Below are 12,342 nucleotides of genomic sequence, written 5' to 3'. Positions count from 1 at the left end.
ACAAAAAGAGAAACTCTGCTAGACCCAGGTGGGATTCACATGAGTGGGAAGAATTAATGGCATAGGAGGCATGTCAGAAGACTTCACAGGAGCTGTAGATGGAAAGGGTTTCGGGAAGAAGGGACAAAAAGCAAAGTATGGACTAAGAAATGCCCATTGAATGTGGCACTATGGAAGACATTGGTGACCTGGATAAGAGCAAGCATGTTAGAGTGGTGGCCTTAGAAACCAGATGGGCATGTATAGAAAGAAAAAAAAATGGAGACTTGCAGTTTTAGCAAAATACAGACTGAACTAATATTAGCTCATCACTCTCTAAGTGCTACACAAGCTGAATTCAAATAATTTAAATATCCAGTAACTCCATAAGAAACAAACCAGCTTGAATCCTCTGCCCACTCTCCAGTATCCTTTCCTGTTTTGGAGACTGAATTGAGTCCAGGCAAGGGCACACCAGAGCGGGGAAAAGGGAATTCAGTGTGATGGTGCTTCCAATTCTGGGCTCATTTCACAGTTCCGTTTGTGGGTTACCTTCCAGAGACCTCAGAGAGATGATCTTTGCAGTCTGTCCAGGTCTGGTTGCTACATCTACTTTAGAGAGATACAGTGAGCAACTTACTCCATCTTTCAATAACCAGAATGCTTACTATAGTATGTTAAATAAAACATCTAGAACCACATATAATCTCTCCCAAACACCAAGGTAAATGGGGAACTTTCCAATTCACTTCATGAAACTGCTACAATATTAATTAAATACAGAAGGATTGATTTTATAGGTTGATATCACTCAAAAACATAACTCAACAATACCAAGAAAATATATATGAAAACAAATCAGCCATTTTTGGTGTATTCCAAAAATGAAAAAAAAAAACATTTGAAAATGTTTGTTATCATCATATTACAGATCAAAACAGTGAAACCATTTCATCATCTTAACAGATGGAAAACATTTAAAAATAAATTACAAATTTGTGAAGAAAAATCTCTTTGAAACTATGAATAGGAAGTTTCCTTAATTATTTTAAAGAAAATTAAGCTGGAGGGATGGCTCAGCAGGCAAGAGTTCTTACAGGGCAAATCTTGAGAATTCCCATAAAAAAGCCTGGAACCCCAGTGGAACTTGCTGACCTGAAAGCCAAGTTCCAGTTTTAATGAGAGCCCTGTCTCAAGGGAATTGGGCAGAGTGTGATAAGAGCAGGATACCTGATGTCCTCCTCTGTCTTCAGGAGGTAAGCTTAGGAGCATGGAAACACACACACGTGTGCACATACAACATATTCATATATACATATATATATATACAGAAAGAGATGGAAGGAGGGAGAGAGAGGGAGGGAGAGAGGGATGGAGGGAGGGAGGAAAGGAGGGAGGGAGAAATGTGGGCTTTGGATGTAGTTTGGTTGATAGAGTGCTTGCCTATCATGCATGAAGCCCTGGGTTCAGCTCTCAGCACTACATAATGTGCATAGTGCTGCATGCCTATAATCCCAGCATTCAGGAGGTAAAAGCAGGAAAATCAAAAGTTCAAGGTCATCTTTAGCAACACAGAGAGTTTGAGGCCAGCCTCAGATATATGAGATTCTCCCTCCAAAATATAGCAAAACATAGAAACAATCCCTTTGAATTCAACAAAAAGAATGTTCCTGTTATTTGTTGTTCAGTTACAGCCAGCAAGAAAAGACAAGTACATGATGTAAAGACTAGAAAAAAGATATTTATTCAGACTGGACGTTATTTTCCAGATGAAATCCGAGAAAGACTAGATGAGGGCCTGGCAAGATGGCTCAGCGGTTAAGAGCACTGACTGCTCTTGCAGAGGACACGAGTTCCATTCCCAGCACCCACATGGTGGCTACAAACTGTCCTTAACTCCAGTTCCGAAGCCCTCTTCTGACCTCTGCAGCATTGCACGACATGAGTGCACTCACATACATGCAGGTAATACACTCATACACATAAAATAAAAATAATAAAATATTTTTTAGAAGACTACATGAATTATTATAACTACTTAAAGTTCAGCAAGTTAGATCCTGTGTCATATATAAGCTGTGTAGCATTCCAATATAGTCTCCTAACCCTTTGCAGCAGGGTAGGTGAGGTGGTTTGAACATGAGGGACTGACACACTCAGAACATGAAACACTCTAATAACGATGTGGAAGATCAGGGCCTGACCGTCTCAGCTTCACTGAAAACAGAGTGACTAATTAACACTTGCTGTGATTTACAAGACGGGGAAAATGTCTGAGGTTTGAGCCCTGGGGAAATAGGCAGTTAGGCCTCTCATGAGTAATTAATATAAAAGTTGAGTTGGATATTTGTGCTTTCTGTCCTTCCACATTGAGTATGTAGTCACTATGAAATGTGACTAGCTACTCCCTCTGTGAGGTAATAGTCATTTGTCTCTAAAGGCTGGGGTCAACTTGGCTCCACCTAGCAACACTAGTGAGGCCTAGCTTGTTTGAGCCAAGTTACAGAACTTTAGCTTGATGCTCTCCAAAGAGGAAGAATGAGGCTCTATGGAAGACATATTAATAGCCTTAACATTGTACATTTGGGTTTGAAACAAACCAAGGCTATCATAAGACTTCTTGTTTGTCTTTGAAGACAAGGATATAAGAAGATGGGAGCTAATACAAGATAGTCACAAGTCTTTGTCCTAGGTAAGGCTGCTATGACAACAAAATACCATAGACTGTGTGGCTTAAATAATAAATTTATTCCTTGCTGTTCTGAGGAGTCTGAGGGTACAGTGTGATCAGGTTCTGGTAGAGCCACTTTCTGATTTTCAGGTTGCTCTCTTCTTTTTGTGTTCTCTCAAGGTGAGGAAAGAAAGAATTGGAGCAAGCTTCCTAGTGTGTCTTATAAGGACATTGTCTAAGTTTTGTTTCCTATTGCTATGATAAAATGTCTTGGCAAAGTCCAACCTAAGAGAGAAGGGGTTTATGTAGCACACAGTTCCATCATGGCATGGAAGGCACAATGGCAGGAGTTTGAAACAGCTGGTCACATTCCATCCACAGTCAGAAGAGAGGAAATAAGGTATACATCTCAACCATCTCAACTTGCTTTCTCCATCTTCACACAGTCTAGGATCCCCTGCCTAAATAATGGGCCTGCCTACAGTGAGTGGGTCTTCCCACCTCAGTTAACCTAAACAAGACAATCCCTCACAGACATTCTCAATGTCTGTGTCATTGACAGACGAGTGTCAATGTGGACAACATTGCCAAATTCTGTTGTCAGCTTGAAATGTAGCCAAGTGTCAGTTTCTTTGTCATGGTGCCAATTTCTTTAACAATTAAAGCTGTTTTGTTATTTGAACTCTCCTTATTTGAAACTTTAAGCTTTATACCTTTATACCTTTCCACTATCAAAAACTTAGTTCATTATTTTCAAATTTAACTTTACCCAAGTTCTCAGGACTTGGGAAGAATGAAGCCAGATTCTTGCCCAAAATATCACACAAATGGCTCCTAGCCCAGTTCATAAGAGTCCTTAGCTACCCTCTGAAACCTCATGAGCCACTCCTCCATTGTCCACATTTCTCTCAATATTATTGTCTTCCAAACTGCCAGTAGAACTTTCTATTCATCTCTTGTTTACAGTGTTTAGTGGCTTTTGTAAACTGAATTTCCAAACTCTTTCACATTACTCCCACAAAACGGCTCCAAAAGGCCTAAAAAACACATGATCAGGTTTATCACAGCAACAACCCCACCTCTTAGTACTAATTCATAGTTTCTCTTCCTGTTGCTGTGATAAAATACCCTGAAAAAACTCAACTTAAGGCAGGAAGAGTTTATTTAGCTCACATTTGCAAGTCACAGTCCACCATGGCATGGAAGTCACAGTGGCTTGAAGTATCTGGTCATATTGCATCTGCAGTCAGAATAAGAGAACAATGAATGCATGTACACATGCTCACCTTGCTTTTTCCACTCACACAGTCGAGGGTCCCCTGCCTAGAGAATGGTCCTATCCATACTGGGCAGGTCTTTCCATCTTAGTGTCATCAAGACGATCCTTCATAGACATCCTTAGAGGTTAACTAATCTTAATCTAGATAATCCTTCACAGATGTGCACAGAGGCCTGCCTCTGAGGTATCAAGTTGACCATTAGTACTAGCCCTCACAAACATTAATCCTATCATGGAAGGTTTGTTTTCGTGACCTAATTACTTCCCAAAGTCCTCATCTTGAAATGCCATATACTGTAGACTACAGTTTCAACATGTGAACTTGTACACTGGGAACAACTTGTAGCAGTACTACAAGGCTGAATCCTAGTTTGGTTGTTTATTATGATCATATATGGTGGCTTTTTCTCCACCAATGACATATTACCAAGAGCTTTGGAACTGGGCAAAGACACTTACCAGTCTGGAATTGGGATAACGCGATTACAATAATGTTCTAGTGCACCTCATCTTTGTTAGACTGTTTTCAGATTGCTTTACGTAAATTGGACTTTTTGTTGTCAGTCTCAATTCTGAGATAAGCTGATTGCAAATCTAGGCTGTTGATAAGAGACTATGTACATTGAATTCCTTGTTCATAAGGACTCCCACATCAAATAAAGCCAAAATTTGCCAAGAACTGAACTCTTTGGAACTGAGCTAGACATTTTCTTAGGGCAGAATTTTAATCTAAATATCTCATTGTTACCAGTAACTGTCTTTAATTGGAAGCCAGTCCTTAATTTGAGGTGGTAATTTAGTTCAAAACTGAAAAGGTTTTAGGAAGTTCTTAGTTTATTGTTCACATGCGTTTGTTGTTGTTGTTGTTTTGCTTTGTTTTATTGTGTTGAGAAAGGCCTTAATATACAAATCCATAATCCTGCTTCAGCCTCCCAAGTCCTAGAATTGAATATCCCACTACATCCAGCTTGAAATACTGTTAAAATCAGGTTTAGAAAGTCACTGCCTTTGGTAGCAGTCCATCTTCTTCCTGAATCTTAGTAACTTGGCAGTGGATACTGCCCTTATGAGTTGAAGGGTCAGCAGCTAGAGGGAAGTACTGCTACTCAGAACCACAGTGGATTTAACAAACCACTGAGAAGATGGCTGAGGCTTTGGAAAGCAGCACAGGGCAACAAAAGGAGCGTTGGCTCTGGACTCAGGCCTGGGCACAAATTCAAATTCAACAATATATTAGCAGTTACCTTCTGCAGAAACCATACATACCTCATGGAGCTATTGTGAGGGTTATTCTCAGATCTGGTTATTCCCAGACCATAGCTGACATGCCATAAATAGTAATCATTATCTCTAAGTTAGAGTAGCTCCTTATTCCATCAGAAGGTGGCAGCTAAGTGACATTTCATAAGCCATAAAGTATTTCCACACGAACAGACATTTTTCTATGCTGAATTACCTGCACTTCTTTGTGTACCAATTTATTCAATATTTGGCAGTTGATTTGCTTTCAAAGAAGAAATCCTTAAAAAATGAAAACTGCTTCCCAAGCCAAATGCCACAGCAAGACTCACTGTTCCTCACACAGGGCAGAGACAGGAGGACATTAACATGCCACCTATAGTGCTATGACAATACAGTTCAACAGCCAATGTAGGAGTGAGTTCTTCAAAACAGCTCCTCAAATTATGGATTCTTGGCTTTGTGAATTTTGCTGGAGATATGAAAGTTTACTAATTTCTGCAGAAACTCCTAATAATATATTAGATACACCTAACTTTTAAAAGGCATGGTGGCACATGCCTGTAGTCTCAGCACTCGGGAGGCAGAAGCAGGCAGATCTCTGTGAGTTCAAGGCCAGCCTGGTCTACATAGTGAGTTCCAGGCTAGCCCCTATTACAGGGAGACCCTGTCTCACAAACATGGAAAAAAGAAAATTCAGATAAAGCAGGAAGCTAGAAAAGAAGGAGGATGTTTTTCTTTTTTATTATTTTTATTTTTGATGTGTATGAGTGTATTGTCTGTATGTATGTAAGTGCACCCATGTCATGCAATGTTGCAGAGGACAGAGGAGTCCATCAGATCCCCTGGAACTGGAGTTACAGACAGTTGTTAGCTGCCATGTGGGTGCTGGGATTCAAACCTGGATCTTCTACAAGAACAGCCAGTGTTCTTAACCACCGAGCCATCTCTCCAGCCCCTAGCTAACACGTAACTTTTGATTGAAGAAGAAGCTTATTATTTCACAAACATCCTGCTTAAGCTACAGCCAGCAGGCAATCTTCTCTTCCAACTCTTCCTCAGATGACCTCTTTCCACTGGTCCTAATGCTGCTCTGCAGAGTGAATCTCATGCCTCACTTATATGACTGCCCCTTCGATAACTATTCAAGTTCTTTTAACTACTCCAGAATAAACATTCTGGTCTTTAATTACACAGCTGTGCCCCCTTTGTCAAATATTCCCCTTAATGTTAAAATTATGGTTCAATAAACACATATATGAAAAAAAATCCAGAATTCTAAGGAGAAACTGAATTTTTTTGATAACATCAGACAAATTTTTTTAACACTCAGGGAAGTGAGATATTGAAGGGTCATATTGAAAGGCACAAAGGCCCTAAGTGAAAAACACAACAGTCAATACAACATGACAGTTGAAATAATACATTTGGGGCAACGATGATTCCAATATTTATTTGGTGTTAACAATGTCATATCCAAATTGAACACACACACACACATACACACACACACACACACACACACACACACACACACACACACACTTGTGCCCTTGTGAGGGATCCATCAACCTGAGGATTTGGTCTTTAATTCTGGGACCATATCAGACAAAAGAGGTCTCTCACAAAAGTGTGATTAAGGCTGAGAGCAAAGTTTGAAAGCTGCTTAGGTGCAGGATCAACTGGGAGGGGTAAGAAGGGTGTGCAAAGTTTACAGGAAGAATGGATGGGTGCCATTTCAGTCACAGCCAGTTCATCAGGAAGCATTCTTGAGTGTAGTGTGCTACAGAAAGTGTTCAAGAATCAGCACACCATTTCCGTTTCTGAATTCTTAAAGCTTTGCATTCTCCATCTCTAGTCTAGTGTCTGACATGAAAATATGGCTGTCACCTACTCAGAGAAGATATCTGGATCTCTCAGCCAAATCTAAATAAAATCTTAGCATATGTGACATAAGTTCAGTTGTAAAGAAACCATTTTAGTCTGGAATATATGAAAACCAGCACACTGAACCCAAATCAGTAAAAAAAATAAATAAATAAAAAATAAAAAAGGTGTAGCTATGTTTTCCAATAATGACAAAAAGTTTTTCCATCAACTAATTTACGAATATATAGGAAAAGGGAGAGAGACTCTCAAAATGAGTTTTCTTATAGGTCAAGTTAATATTCCATAATATCTCTTTTTCTTGCCCTATTGACTTTAGCTTTTTTATATAGCAAGTATTTTCTGGGTGGGACTGGGTATCAAGAGTAAATAAATCTCTGTAATTTTCATACCTCTTGAAAAAAATGTATCTTGCCAAGCCTGATGGAGGCCAGAGACTGATTCCTCTCTCACTTTTTACTTCTGCCCTGATAACTGGGCCTGACCCCTGTCTCTCAGGGTGAGGCCTAGAGGTCTCTTAAGATGATTCTAGCATAGGTTGACAGAGCTAGGGAAAGAAAAGAGTAAGCAAAAACACAAGAACTAAACCTGAAGGTGGAACTTTGCATTTGATAATTATTTAGTATGGTATGCCTAAAGTGTGTAGAATATATGCTTTATCTAGGCATAATCAATTTGTATACATTAAAATTAATGCTTATCAGGCAAATCAACATAAGTTATTCACATTCTGTGTCAGAATACACATGCTCAAATTCCATTAGTCATATTAATGACACAATTTACATTTCTGGGTTACTGTATTTGTATGTCAAAGTTAACCTTAGCTGATTTAAGCAGAGTGTAAAACTGATCTTGCAGAGATCTCTCTTTCTCCATTTGGCTGCTGTCTAGGTTTATTTCTTCACTGCACTGAGCCTTCAGAGTCCAGTTTCATGGAAGTCTATAGGCTGCAGGCTTTTTTTTTTTTTTTTTGGGGGTGGGTGTGTGTGTGTGTGTGTGTGTGTGTGTGTGTGTGTGTGTGGTATATACATATGTGTGTAGTTTTGCTTACCTGCAGAGGCCAGAGGGGACCTTGGATGCCTTTTGTTGCGCTCCACTTTATTTCCTTGAGACGGCGTCTCTCTGAATCTGAAGCTCACCCATTTGGCTAGGCTGGCGGACTAGTGAGCTCAGGTAGATCCACTGCTCTCTGTCCCACAAACGCAAGGCTGTCTCAGCGTCCTCATCTGTAATGTGAAGGAGCCAAGGGGCATGAATTTTGCATCGATCATCCATCCGTTGTGGAGCAGGATGAAATAATGGTTCTTCCAGTCTCTTGGGGCTGTTGCTACTGCTGGGAATCTGGCAGGAGTTGCAAGCATCACACGGAATTTGTGGCAAAGAAACTGAATAATAGCCATGTTTTGAGATAGTGGTTCTCCCTTCTTTAAGGAGTAAGAAAATGGCCTTTGGGGATGTTTTGTCTTGAGAAACAAGAGTGGGAAATGTTGAGTTTGAGGTACAAAAGTACAAAACGGATGCATCTTTAAGTGCTCTAAGCACTTTTGCTCTGATACAAACTAGGTCGGGCCGAGTTGCTGATTAGCCCTGCAAGGTGTCTTGCTTGGGGTCAAAGCAAGTTTGACTGATAAGCCTGCGCCTAAGCGAACCCTTAGCCTGGAGGGACGGGCCAGCAGCTGGTCACCTGCGCGAGGGCAGCGCCACGCTGCAGCACCCGGACTAGCCGCACCTCCTCCAACCCGGACAAAGATCAGGTGATGCTGCAGCCCAGGTGGCTCCGGGGAGGTGGGGCGGGAGAGTAAAGCCTAGCCCTCTTAGCTTTCTAAGATCCTGCTTGCCAGAGAGGTTGGCCGCGGGTTGGACTGCGTGCGGGGGTGGGCGGACCAGCCCTTGGGATCCCCGCACTGGGTGGAGGCAGCCCGGCTCCCGAGCCTTGGTGAACTCGCGGTCCTCCGTCAGAGGGCAAGCCTGGGAGCCGCGCGTCTCTCGGCTGCCACCTGCGGGGCACCGCTGGGTGCGGGCCGCGAACCCGCGAGGAGCGCGCGGGCAGCCGGAGGAGGAGCCCCGAACGCGGCCGAAGGACGCCGGGTTCTCCTAACCCCGCCACTAACTTGACCCAGCCGCCGATCTAGAGAAGGCGCCGACGTCCGGGCCCGGCTGCGCGGCTCTCTCTCAGGCCTCGCTCGGCTCTTACGCGCCCCGTCGCCAGCCAGCGCCCCTCCGGGAGCAGTGCCCGCGCGGGAGCGAGGGGGACTGGCCCCGGGCACGATGCCCGCGGAGCGCCGGCGCCTCCACGGCCTCCCCGGAACTGCAGACCTGCGATGGCCGCGCAGCTGCCCCGCCGCTGTGTAGTGTAAGTGAACATCTGGAGGGTGGGTACGGGCTCCTCTTCTGTGACCTTTTGACTTTGCAATGGGAGAACCCCAGGAGTTACAGGAGGCTTTAATTCTGTATATATTTTCAGCCAGTTGTCTTGGATAGTTTCGCATCTTAGGTCTGAGTTAGCTCTACCCTTTTCCATCTTGTTCTGAGCCCTCAAAATAAAGGCATTTCATTATGAGACGTAGGGACCTTCCCACCTGAAGAGTGGATGGAGATTTCCAGGTAAAGAACGTTTTATGCTCATGTCAAGCTGTCAGGCTTGTGCTCTGAGATGCCGCTGAGGAGCAGGGTATTAACACCGATACCCTTGGAAGTAGTGGGAGGCTTAATCATGAGGGGAAATAATGCAAATGAGGAAGAAATGAAAGCGTAGACAGACGGGATCCTTTAGCCTTCAGGAAAGGCTCTGAGGAGAAACAGTCGGAGCTGTTTTCGCTTATGTCTCTAGTCTGACCCCCTCCCGATTCCTTATGGAAGTTAACCTAAGATTATAAACTAGATAGCCACATCATAAACTTCATCTTTTCAAAAGATGTGCTGCTTGTATTTATCATTCGGAAATTTTTAGATAAAAATTCAGGGGAAGAAAGAATCTATTTTTTATTATGGCAAAGCACAAATCAGGATCAGTAGTGAGGTATTCTGGTGTTCTTTTGAATAGGTTGTTTTCTGGTACCTGACATAGCTAGCTAGTATCTGTGGACAAGAAATGTTATTTAGGTACAATAGAATGGTTCTGGGAAAATAGTTACTTCAGTTTTTAACCTCATTTGCTATAAAGTAAAAAAAAAAAAAATTAGTGGCCATTAACAAATAGCAAGAGAGTACTTTAAACCATAGTCCATCCCCTAGTCCATTTCACTACCTCCTGGACCACACTCCACTCCTACAGGAGCAGCCAGGTGTTAATTGGTGGCTGCAGTGACAGGAAGTTCACTGGGTTTCCAAGCACCCCACCACTGCTGTTAGCAAGGCCTTGTTTACACTGAGCTGACAGTCGCTTCCTGGGACTGGTTTCTGCTTAGTTCAATTTTGCCAACAGCTTTCAATTTTTGAAATAATATACAGGAGCTTTTTTTGGTTTTGTGTATTTGCTTTTTTGCAAGCAAATCTAAAACTTAGATCTGGAATCCATGTGCCCCCCACCAACACACATACTAATGGCAAAGAAATTAAAGATCTGAAGTGACACAAGGTACCAGTCAGTTTGTCTGTTTGACAGTCTTTCAGATCCCTGAACCCGAGTTTCCTTACCTATAAAGCAAAATAATAAAACACTCTACTTGCCTCCATGTCTGTTGGGAGCATGAAATTATTCATCTTTGTAAAGTACATATAAGTGCCCAGAAGATGGTAAATGTTCGTTTTCTTTAATAAGTCATCATTTTGTTTTCTTCCTTACTTTCTTTGTGGAATAATCTCCTGAGCCCAAAATTGAGGTCAGCAAGTCAATTTAATCTGAACAGTCAGAATGAGGTCCTATTGTCAAGCAAGTATTCCAAACTTGACTAGAGATATCATACCCCTTATTTTGTTGTCAAGGTAGATGCTATTCATCTTTAAACTGTGCAGCTGAGGATTTGAGTGGGAACTCTTTCTCTTTTGGTATATATTGCTTTAAACTGCTCTCTGATTTCATCTTTGTTAGATATGCATTGACTTTAACTCTGACATTCATTGTGTTAATTCTGCACATTTGTGAGTTTACTCATCAGACATTCAGATGACTGATAAGGTACAGGACAGGTCCTTTGTGCCAAGGGTTGTACATCCAGAAGCATGTGGCAAGGTACAAATGGCTCTTGAGTTTTGATCCTGATTCCTATGAGCTTTGTTACCTTGAGAAACTGCTCTTCCAGATCAGTGAAATGAGGTTAGTGTCATCCACTCTTCAGATTGATTGTTGAAATTCAGTGTATCAAAAAAGCCAAGTATAATACTGGCTGGAAATCTAGTGCCCCCCTCCAATAGATATTGTTCAAATTAATGAACCAGTTGAGCTCAGCATTTACTTCTTCAAACTGTTCTAGTTCATGGATGAGCCTTCTCCAAAGATTCCATGAACAAAAAATTTAATCAAGGGCCTTACTAAAAATAAAGACCCTGAGTACTTCTGATTCATCACAAAAGCAAACCAATGAATGGTTCTTAGTAAACTGCTAATTTGTAAAAGTCTCTGATCTTTTCTTTCTCCCAGAGTGTTACCTGTTTAACTTTTGAATTTTGCTAGAGATTTATGTCACACTAACTTCTTGTCTGTAATGCTTAGGAATTCTAATTATTTCTTTCTGGTTTTAGTATTAGAAAATAAAAACACCAAGGAAGTCTATGGGACTATTAGCCTCTTGAGTCTTCCCTCTCTGAGGGTTTTCTGGAGATTATGGAGACATTCTGTGCTCACAACAGCAGGTTCTCCTGGGAGCTGGATTCTGAGTGACCAGAATGGGAAGGCATGCACATTTCACCTCCTGTGCTTATGCCTCAGTTCTCTATCAGTGAAATTTCCACCATCTCCAGCTTGAAACTCATTTGTTCATAAGGCATCAAAACAGCTGCTGAGCAGTTCTGTTTTCTTTCTCTAATTAATTAATTAATTAGTTTAATTAATTAATTAACTGGGAGCTGGATTCTGAGTGACCAGAATGGGAAGGCATGCACATTTCACCTCCTGTGCTTATGCCTCAGTTCTCTATCAGTGAAATTTCCACCATCTCCAGCTTGAAACTCATTTGTTCATAAGGCATCAAAACAGCTGCTGAGCAGTTCTGTTTTCTTTCTCTAATTAATTAATTAATTAGTTTAATTAATTAATTAATTAATATACCATCTGCTAAATCCAATTTGGGCTTTTTTTTTTTTTTTAAACTTGGAGCCTGTTTTCCATGAAAAAAATCCAATGGAA

At 41.5% G+C, this 12,342-nt stretch overlaps 1 protein-coding gene across 1 annotated transcript in view; it reads left to right on the top strand.

Moving 5' to 3' along the window:
- The first annotated feature begins 8,962 nt into the window (after positions 1–8,962).
- Positions 8,963–12,342, top strand: part of CUNH2orf88 (chromosome unknown C2orf88 homolog) — a 15,254-nt gene continuing 11,874 nt past the window's right edge. The window contains exon 1 of the mRNA XM_008835624.3: positions 8,963–9,411. The gene's annotated coding sequence lies outside the window, so the exon portion shown is untranslated. The remainder of the gene's footprint in view (positions 9,412–12,342) is intronic.

The sequence above is a fragment of the Nannospalax galili genome, unplaced genomic scaffold, assembly GCF_000622305.1.
Source record: "Nannospalax galili isolate Female #2095 unplaced genomic scaffold, S.galili_v1.0 scaffold115, whole genome shotgun sequence".
In the NCBI taxonomy this organism is placed as follows: Eukaryota; Metazoa; Chordata; class Mammalia; order Rodentia; family Spalacidae; genus Nannospalax; species Nannospalax galili.
The sequence above is the reverse complement of the archived record's forward strand: the minus strand, read 5'-3'. Positions and strand labels throughout refer to the sequence as shown.